The following is a 10,372-nucleotide window of genomic DNA, read 5'->3' on the forward strand; positions in this document are numbered from 1 at the left end:
TTTGCCTTTTTAAGAAAGCATTTTCTTTATTATTTTTGCGGCATAGTTTTTCACCTATATTTATCAGCGCTTCCTCAGAAGTAGGCTACAAATACAACCGCCTTCTTTTAAATCCTATCCAATGGTATAAAGTAAAGGAGTAAACACGGTCACTAGTAGGTTTTGACGGCTGTCAATCAAAATGTGGAGCGGTGATTCGTTCCATGTGTTCCCTGTCAGAAAACAAATGGATAGTTCGGTCAATTAAAATAAAAATTTAACAGAATTTATCAACTTGTTGCCAGCTGTGGTTGTTTTGATTCACATACTTTCTAAAAAATATGAAAGTTTTTGGTTTATAAGACATGTCAATGATCTAATTTCATGTTTTATATTTTATTAGTTCATCATTTATTTTGTTGGATTTTAATTGGACTTGGTCAGAACTGTTTCAAAAATAGTTATCTGCATGATGCTGCTGCCTTTGGGCTCAGTGATGTTGAATTTAAATGACATGTCAAATTAAGACATGTAATGTTACATTGTGATATAATGGTGCTTTCTGGAAGGGACTAAAGAACAAAGCATTTTTATCAGCTGAAAGGCAGAATACAAATGTTTTTTTTATTAATGGTCGTGTAATAACTTCTGAATGGCCTGGCAATAAACATTTTTGTAAGTGTGTCTATAATGTGATAGTCTAAACTGATTTTATTTCGGTTGCGGGTCGGGTGTCAGTTCTATTTTAAGCGGGTACTTGGACAGCACAGCATCCTGAACGTATCAAGAAGGCCAAGAGTTGATCACTATTTTTTTTAAACGTGATTAGCCTAGTTCAGATTCTGAAATATTAATTATTCCTCTCGCATCATGTCTGTTAGAAATGAAGCATGTTTGTTTTTAGCAGAACTGCCAGAAAGCATCTGGAAGGAGTGGACAGAGAGAACGCCAGTGATCCAGAACCTGCAGAATGAAACACACTGAAGAACAAAGAGGTTGGTGTTTATTCTTGATTTCTCATTCATTCATCATGCTGAAGAACATGCTGATGCTCACCAGATTTACATTGTTTCATGACCAAACTAGTGATTTATAACACAAATCATCTTCATGACATTAACCCTCTGGGGTCTGAGCTGAAAAATCTAAAATGTATTCCCAAAATCGTGCAGGCCTTTCTCTTGATATCAGTATGTTCACTTTTTTTCTTTTCTTTCAGGGCCCAGATGCCACTGAGTCCTGCTGACTTCAACATTCACACGAGTCTCTGTACATGAACATGGTAAAGTGAAAATCAAACACCTTGGAAATGAAAGGTATGTACAATGTTTTTAGGAATGGCACAAAGGTCACTGTCTTTGGATCAGTGTGTTCAATAAGTGCTTTTTTGTCATTTGTTGTGTATCTTTGGATTATGTTGTGTTGTAAATAAATCCAAACAATCAAAAATCCATTATTTTTTAAATTTCCTCATTCTTTGTGCAAGGTTGCTCAGAATGACAGGGCCGGGAACAGACACCGGCTCAGAAAGAGGAACAGACACCGGCTCGGCGATGTCCATCTTGTCCGGAGACACTGACTCGGCCATCTTGTCCGGAGACACTGACTCGGCCATCTTGTCTGGAGACACAGGCTTGGTGGCTGCCATCTTGTCTGGAGACACAGGCTTGGTGGCTGCCATCTTGTCCGGAGACATTGACTCGGCCATCTTGTCCAGAGACAATGACTCGGCCATCTTTTCCGGAGGCCCTGGATCGGATGACAGTGAACAGTCAGATTTTTTTACCGGCAGTTACATGGACAGCCATAGGGGTCCTTTAGTCAAGACCCCTACCAGGAAGTCCCCCAGATGTTTGGATGTGCTAAGGAGGTTAAAATGTGAGTGTTAATCTCTTATTATGACCGCCGCTAGCGAAAGCGGTCATATAGGGATTGTCAAAGTTTTTTTTTTTTTTTTTGTCAATCTACTGAATTTTCCGTCAACGATACCAGGGACACCGAAACACCGGGGAACATGAAATTTGGTGGGCATGTAGCCCCACTAGACTTTTACGGAAAAATTTCGTTTGGTCCCCGGGGGCCACTCCCCCCCCGCGCTGGGCCCACCCAAACCCAAAAAATGCAGTTTTTCCTAAATAACTACCTGAACCGTGGCACCGAGGATGAAGACATTTTTATGGTATGTTGGTCTTAAGGGCCCACATCAACCTAGCCCATAATCACTCATTTGTGATTTGCGCCCCTCCCATAAAAAATGAAAATGCAATATTATTCTGCTTTAATCGCCCCTATCTTCAGTGGAGATGTTCAGAACTGCACCATATTTCATGTGTATGATTAACTTGACATCCTCTGGGGGTATGCTAAGTTTCGTAGAATTTCATCCATGGGGGTGTATAAAATAAATTAATTTATGTGCACATTTAGTGACTGTACACTCATCGGCCTGTAGATGGTGCTGTTGAGCGAAGGGTTGCTGGTTTAGGATGATACTGTCACACACACACACACACATGCAGGAATACAAACAAACGCAAGCATGCACACACACTGACATCCACACGCACAGACACACACCCATACACACACATACAAATCCACATGCACAGACACACACACACAAACACACACACATACACACAAACACAGACAGACATGCACATACTACTACTTTTTTTAGGTATATACATAAACACGCAATACAGCCAAATTGCTCCACGTCATTTATTTTTGTGGAAAGCCAGTGCAGGCCTGAGCGGCGGTCATATTTTGTACCGCCATGCGGTACATCTAGTTAATTTGATATATTTCATAATTTCTGTCAGACCATGAACGTGTCCATTTTTGATAGTCCTGTGGTGTGACTGATCTAGACTGATCTAGTTCGAGAAAAAATAAAAATATTTTTAAAAAAGAATCAGATTCAGGTTTTAAACAATGAACTTATTCAGTTACGGTAATGCCCAAGGTCAGTCTTGTATTGCAATTACTCAAAATGGCTGCAAAGGTGAAAGAGTCCTGTGGTGTGACAGCCCGTCCTGTAGTGTGACATAATTAAGTCAGATGTCTAGCTAGATTCTCGTCTGTTATCTTTGCAATATTAAACATAAATATAAATATATCTCTGTCTCTCTCTCACTCTCTCTATATATATATATATATTAAACAAATATTGCAAAATATTATATACAATATACCTATATTATACATATATTAAACATAAATATATATATATATCTGTCTTCATTTGTTTGTTGTATGTGTATGTTAACAGTCACTGATCATTGTTTTTAAAGTGATTTTTGTCAGTTTTTAGGCATGAGCAAAGAAAGGACAAGGAGGTACAGGGAAAGGTTAGCACAGGATGAAGTCAAATTTCTCTTGTTCAATGGAATCTTTGTTCAAAGAGCTGAATTGATGATTTTAACATGCTTTTAATTATTTTAGCATGATTTTAATGACTTTCTCCTGAGAAACAAGATATTTGTTTAGCATTTTAAGTTAAAAATAGGAATGAATGGTCTTTATGACTGGGTCTGATTTGACGCCTCCAAAATGTTAATTATTCAGTATGTCTTGTTTCCTATGTTTTTAGTTCAAATTCATACACTTAAGTAATACGATTGTACTGATATGTTGCATTTTCATTAATGTCCAAATAGAGATGCAAATGAATTTGTTTGTTACAAAAATATTCAATAAATTTCACCATAAATGTTCATACAGTGTCTCATTTCGTCCGGTGGTGTGACGGGATGTCCTGTGGTGCGACATCACTTCAAACACAATTAAACGACTTTTACTATGTTAACTAGCTTAAATGATTATATGCATTTGAAAACATTGCATAATATAACTATAAAAAATAATAAACATTTTAAAATATTTTTTTCTCATTTTACACAATATTTCCACTGGAGTGAGTGGTAAAAGATGGCACAAGCAAAGAATATGTGACCCCGCCTGTGAAACCCCGGCTAAAGTCGCAGAATCGCATTATGAGTTAACGAGCGTCAAAGTAGTCATAGCCATAAAAATGACAAAAATAGGCCATGTGTGTTTATTGCTGTAAATGATAGATTATACCAATGGTTTTGAGATGCAATACTTACATTTTCATTTATAACATGATAAATACTGAAATTAATGATTTTATTGACACTACGTTATACTTTTGCGAAAAAAAAAAAAAACGGACGTGGGCTTCCTAAACATTGATTTCAATCGCCTCTGGGTTTATTTCGCGCAACAACACTGCTGATTCTTATATCATTCGGTTCAGGAACGTCTTTTCTATGTCTTTTCTATTAGAAAGAGTAAAAACGGACTTTAATATCAATCCGCGAGCCCAGCGGTAATCAGGTCACAATGAAATGAAAGGAGATGTTTAGCCGCGTCAGCCGCGTTTAGATGTCTGAGGTGATTTTTTCTTGTCATAGCCAATATTTTAAGAACTGCTTATTTGTTTTGTAGCTCAGTATTCTGCCAGTAATATTAAACTTATTTTACGGACGTTTTTGGCCTGCTACGTGTTATTTGCTGGATGGCGTTGTTTTGACATCTGATATGGCGACACCGAAGTATGAGCAGGAACGGAAAATAGCTGCTTCCTATAGGCCCAAATTATGATTTAACCGGTTTTGTGTGTGAGTAAATGATGATAGAATTGTAGTTTTTGGGTAAACTATCCCTTGAAATTGTATTATTTATTTTTTTTTTACTCCAGATTTACTCAATGTTACACCGTGGGCCAGTAAGAGAATGATAAATGTTTAAGTTATTTAATTGATATATTATTGACATTTTTTTCACTGATATTACATTTTACTAATAAAGTTATACAAATCATTCCATTGAATTGACATGGTAATTGTTGCTACGATCAAGCTCCTGTGGCACACAAAAAACAAATAACCTCTTTTTAAATTGGAATTTCTCAAAAATATGATTTTCTGAGCCCGAATTTTAGCAAATCTTTGACATGGCCTTACTCAGTCAATATTAAAGATATCAAGGTTATATTTTCACAGAATGTTCTTTACATTGTGTAGGATGATTTTATGTAGAAAACATTGAATCACAAAAAAATGACTTTAGCTGGGTTTTCACAGGCAGGGTCACATATAATAGAAAAACAGCTGTGAAAAAAAAAATGCAATATCTAATCAAACATTAGCAAAATGATTTTTTTTTAATACTTCCCTGTCACTAAATAAATATATTGATGTTTTACTTCTTTAAAATCTCTTAATTTTTTATATTTTGTGAATCAATGATGATGTGGGCTTCTTTGGAACACATGCGGGCTTAAATGGTGCCAAAGTACCAATTAAGATGAACAATGAGTCCGCACACCAGAGAATGCTCCTTAGCAATTTAATAGTTGCTCACCAAGTTGGAGCATTCTCTGGTGTGCGGACTCATTGTTCATCTTTGCTATTACTTGTCTGTCCAGCACCCAGCTTTATTGTTTTGGATGTGCGTGCTGCACCTTTGAACTCTAAAGTACCAATTAAGCCCATGCCAGACTTCTGACTTCATACCCTAATATTCAGTCCCTAATATTCCAGTTGTCCTTATGTTGGCCCTACACTTCCTCATTTCTTGATTATTAGACCCTGCTTTTTTCATCATTTATTCATGTTAAAAAAAAGAAAATTCCAAACAGGTCTTGATTATTTGTGAGCCCTGTTGTAAAGGTTGATTTGTTCACAATTGCATTTAAAGTGTCTTTTGTGACATCCTGCATAACATAAACCTGGGATCTGTGAAAAAGTGGGACCTGTAGGACCTCTTTGTTCTTCACACTGTACTACCTATAATATTTATTTTTACTTTTAGATGGGGCTTTGTGATTCATGGTGCAATCGATGGACATTCACGACTAATCACATACCTAAATTGCAACACCGACAACTGTGCCAGTACTGTGTCGTTTGCAACTTCCGGTTCACGCAGACTTTAAGCTTAAAGCATTTCAGGCAACAGCAAAATATGGGCTCTGCATTATTCCCTCTGTCATGTAGGTCTTGAACATTTCATATTCTGTGTGTATCGGCAGTCATAGTATAATGAGGCAAGTATTGGCCTCTGGAAAGATTGTCCTGTCTTGATGGAGGAACTCTATTTCTGGGCGGTGGGGGAAACCCAGAGGTGGCACTGTGGAGGCTCCAGTGGCAAACTCCATTATAGCCAGCCTGTCTAATTATGACTACATCTAGCTGCATGGTTTCTATATTTTGTCTGATTACAAAAAAAAAAAGAAGTATTTGTCACTTTACAAGAGAAGTAAAAGCTAAAGTAGCGTTAGCATTCTAGCTATTAATTTAACTGCATGTGTCCTGCTCATAATGAAACAGTCTGAATATAAAAATTTACTGTAATTGTAGTGATTCAGGACAAGGCACAAACACAATTTGGAAAATAGTATTCACTCATTATACTGTAGAAATTTTAAACATTTAGATTTTTTTTTTTTTTTTTTACATGGCATACCTTTAACATTGATCAACCAATCCCTCCAGTAGCATATGGTCTGGTTTTCCTTTGCTCTTCTGTTGCTGCCTTGTGGGGAAAAGTTCACATAAAAAAGACTGCAGAGGTCCTTTGCTTGAAGGGGCCTCTGCTCATTGACGAACATGTCATAAAAAAGTGCAGGATATTTCTAGCCTAGAAATCTAGACGCACCCTAGCGGCAGCAAAATATATTTTGCAGCCAGGGCAGTCTAGCAACTCTCCATAGACTTTCGAACTGCAAAAACCTAAATTGGGTCAGGCCAATCACGTCGCTTATATAGTAGGCGGGGCGGGCTTAACATATGACGACAGAGTTGCGACGGTTACCTGCCTGCGACTTGAAAACAAAGAATGACGGCTGCTGCTGGAGAACAGTCTTTCGAATCGGCTTTGTCCGCGACTCTGGAGGACTTGGAGATAAGTTTTTCTTTGAGAAAAGAGCAAAGAACGGCACTTAAGTCATTCTTAAAAAAAGGAAGATGTGTTCGTCGTTTTGCCGGCCAGATATGGCAAAAGTTGAATCTATCAACTAAGCTCCGCTGTTGGGAAAACGCTCTGGTTGGTTGAAGCGCTGTCCTATTGCGTGCAGAGGGAATTTGAAAGACAGCCGTTTATCTCGCCCCTCGGAGTGAGCATGTCTAGGGTGAGTTGCCAGACTAAACATCTTGATGTAGGTCTGGCTTGCCAGGCTAGGATATTTCTGCATCTCTTCTAGCAAACCGAGAGTTTGCAACCCTTCTGAAAACCTGCATAACAAACATAGCAAACATAACAGTCCATGGAAGTTTCAAAGCTGATGATAGTTATGTTGTCAAAAAGGAAAGGCTTAAAAGTTTACTTCACCCAAAAAAAAAATTCAATTCTGTCATTAATTACTCAGGTTAACCCGTAAGACCTTCATATACTGTATGTTCTCAACACAAAAGGTGTTCTATCATGACAACTCTCAGGAGATGTTAGCATGGTAGTATCTTTATTTGTGTTCTGGAAGTTAACTAAAGTCCTGGGGTGTGGAAACCCATGAGGGTGAATAATTAACAACAGAATTTCAATATTTGGGCAGACTAACCCTTTAAATCACTTACTGGTCCAAGGCAGCTCGCAGTCTCCCATTCACAAAGAACTCTGCAGCTGACTGGAAAAGAGAGTTCCTTTCTGTCAGGTGTGATATATATCTCAAGGCACCAATGATACTTAAGCTGCCTGCTGCTTCTGCAATGACACACTTTGCCTCCTGAACAGTTGTTGCTTCCTGTATCTAAAACAGTTGCGAAAAAAGCAATTTTACAATTGTGAGGAAGTCAAGTCAAGTCAAGTCAAGTTTATTTATATAGCGCTTTTCACAATACAGATTGCATCAAAGCAGCTTCACAGTATTAAATTAAAATAATACATCAATGTTTGTTTCTAGTGGAAAACGTCCACGTTTGGTAATGCTGATCAATAGTATTGTTGATTGATTAATTAAATTAAATATCCCCAACTGAGCAAGCCAAAGGCAACAGTGGCAAGGAACCGAAAAAACTCCATCAGGTGACCTGATGGAGAAAAAAAAAGAGGAAAAATCATCTGTATCAGCACAGAATGAAACTGTTAAGCAAAGAGAACCGTTCGGCCTGATGGTGGAAAAGCAGCACTAGATGCCCTGTGTTCTGTATGACACTGATGCCTGCTCAAGCAGAGCTGAGCAACATGTACCCATTAACTGTTTTTATATGTACTTTGAAAGCTGTAGCTCACAATTATGGTAAGGGGCATTACATTTCTGACACACACTTGTGGGTGTTTGGTCAATCACAATGCACTGGGTCAGCAGATGGAAGGAGGGGCTTTGTAGAAAACGCCACATTTGAGAGAGGCTGGGCATAGAGGAGCTAAAATAATGCACTGCATATGAAAAATAATGTTTGTTTTTTTAACGTTGAAGCATGTCAACACATTTTCCAAATACACAAAATAATGATCTTTAATAATAGCATCATATAGCATCTTTAAACAATTATTTAAATTCTCAAACATCTCCGTACCTTGATTAGTTGCTCCCTCAATGTATGATCTCCAACCTCATCCACACTCAATGTGGATGAAATGTAATTTCATGCAATGAAATGTAATTAAGTTGGTCCAACAAAATTTTGACCAACTTAAGTGAGTTGGTCCAACTCAATTTTGTCAACTTAAATGAGTTGGTCCAACTCAATTTTGATCCAAAAGTTTAGATTAGTTTTATGCTTCTTAAACTTAAATTAGAACATTTAATTGAAACATCAATTAGGAAATACTTCTTTTGTACCCCATAGAGACAAGAGACAAATCTTGATCGAGATGTTTTTATTTAAAACTCAATAGTGCAATAGTTATTTAATGTGAAAAGTACTTAGAAAAATGCAAGTACACATTTTAAAGCCTTTTTCCAAACATGTACAAATGTCTTTGTTCTGTTGAACACAAAGGAAGATGTGTTAAAGAATAATGGGAAACTGAACAGTTCTGGGCCACCATTGACTTCCATAGTAGGAAGAAAAAACAACAACTATGAAAGTCAATGGTGGCCCAGAACTGTTCAGTTTCCCATATTCTTTAACACATCTTCCTTTGTGTTCAACAGAACAAAGACATTAATACAGGTTTGGAACAACCCCAGGATCAGTAAATGATGACAGAATTTTCATTTTTGGGTGAACTATCCCTAAAGACAAGAACGACTAACTAGAAATACACACAAAAAGCATGTAAGAAAAACATGTAAGAGTGTTTAAAAAAAAAAAAAAAAGTGTGCTGTGTGTGTGTGCGTGCATAAGTATGTTAATGACTCCATATACAACAATGTATTTTCAAATAATTCTCATTGTGTTCTCAAAAAAAGTGCACATCTCATGCAAACAGCTTGATTTTAAGTTGCTGGATCTTTGGATTCAGCCTATGTCCATCCAAGTTCATTAGGATTTTCTGGATAAACTTGAAGGTGTACTTGAGGTTGTCAGGAAAATGAAGATCAAGAGCATAAATGAGACCGAACAGCATGATGAATGCCAGGATCACGCAGTCTAGGTTGCGCAAAACCTTAATGCCCTCGATCACAACTCCTATGTCTTCTGTACAATCCCCATGACTGTGTTTGGGATTTCATTTTCTGCATCCTCAGTGGCCTGGACAAAACACAAAACACTTTTAAACAATCACTGATTCCTCTTGTTCCTAAATCATATTATATTATTTACCACAAATGACATGTACTCGAGCTTTTCAGTACTTTTATTACTCAGTACTGTTTGGTTAAAAGGATCTTGTCCTTTATACACATTGTTCTAAAAAAAACATTTTTAATTTGAATAAAGAACTAAGTTAGAATTTGTAACTGGCTTAAAACTTTTAGAAAAAAGAACATAACGTAAACATATGTTTTCTCAAACGCATCTTGGCCAGGAATTCAATATTGCCTAAAATATCCAGATTTTGTTTTTCTGTTTGGAGCCAAACAAGATAGCTATTTTATTAGCATTGGTCAAAACGCTACAATAAATAACTTACTCGTTTATGTTCCTACACGAAATCCGAAGACATTTCCACTGACATGTAATGACTAACGTTTGATATTACAATTGATCAAACATTACGACAAAATGAAAAACATAAACGTAAATTATTATGGGGCTAATGAGATGATTCCGACGGTGTCTCTGACAACTATATTACCTTAGAAAATGGTTCATTGATAACGCAAAACAATCCCGTGATTTGCAAACAATGCAGTTACTATTCCAGTGTTAATAACATACACAGTTACTTTTACAGTAATTTTATTACCTGAAAACCAGGTCAGGCCGTTCTGAGCTTTTTTGGCGTGCTCCTCGAAGACAAAATGGTTAGAAAAGGC

The 10,372-nt window shown here is 37.1% G+C and overlaps 1 protein-coding gene across 1 annotated transcript in view; it reads left to right on the forward strand.

The window, feature by feature from the left end:
* The window catches only part of LOC311302747 (uncharacterized protein), a 205,567-nt gene that overhangs the window by 165,480 nt on the left and 29,715 nt on the right, over positions 1-10,372 (forward strand). The gene's annotated exons all lie outside the window — the stretch shown is intronic.

The sequence above is a fragment of the Rutilus rutilus genome (genome assembly GCF_951802725.1).
Source record: "Rutilus rutilus genome assembly, chromosome: 1".
NCBI lineage: Eukaryota > Metazoa > Chordata > Actinopteri > Cypriniformes > Leuciscidae > Rutilus > Rutilus rutilus.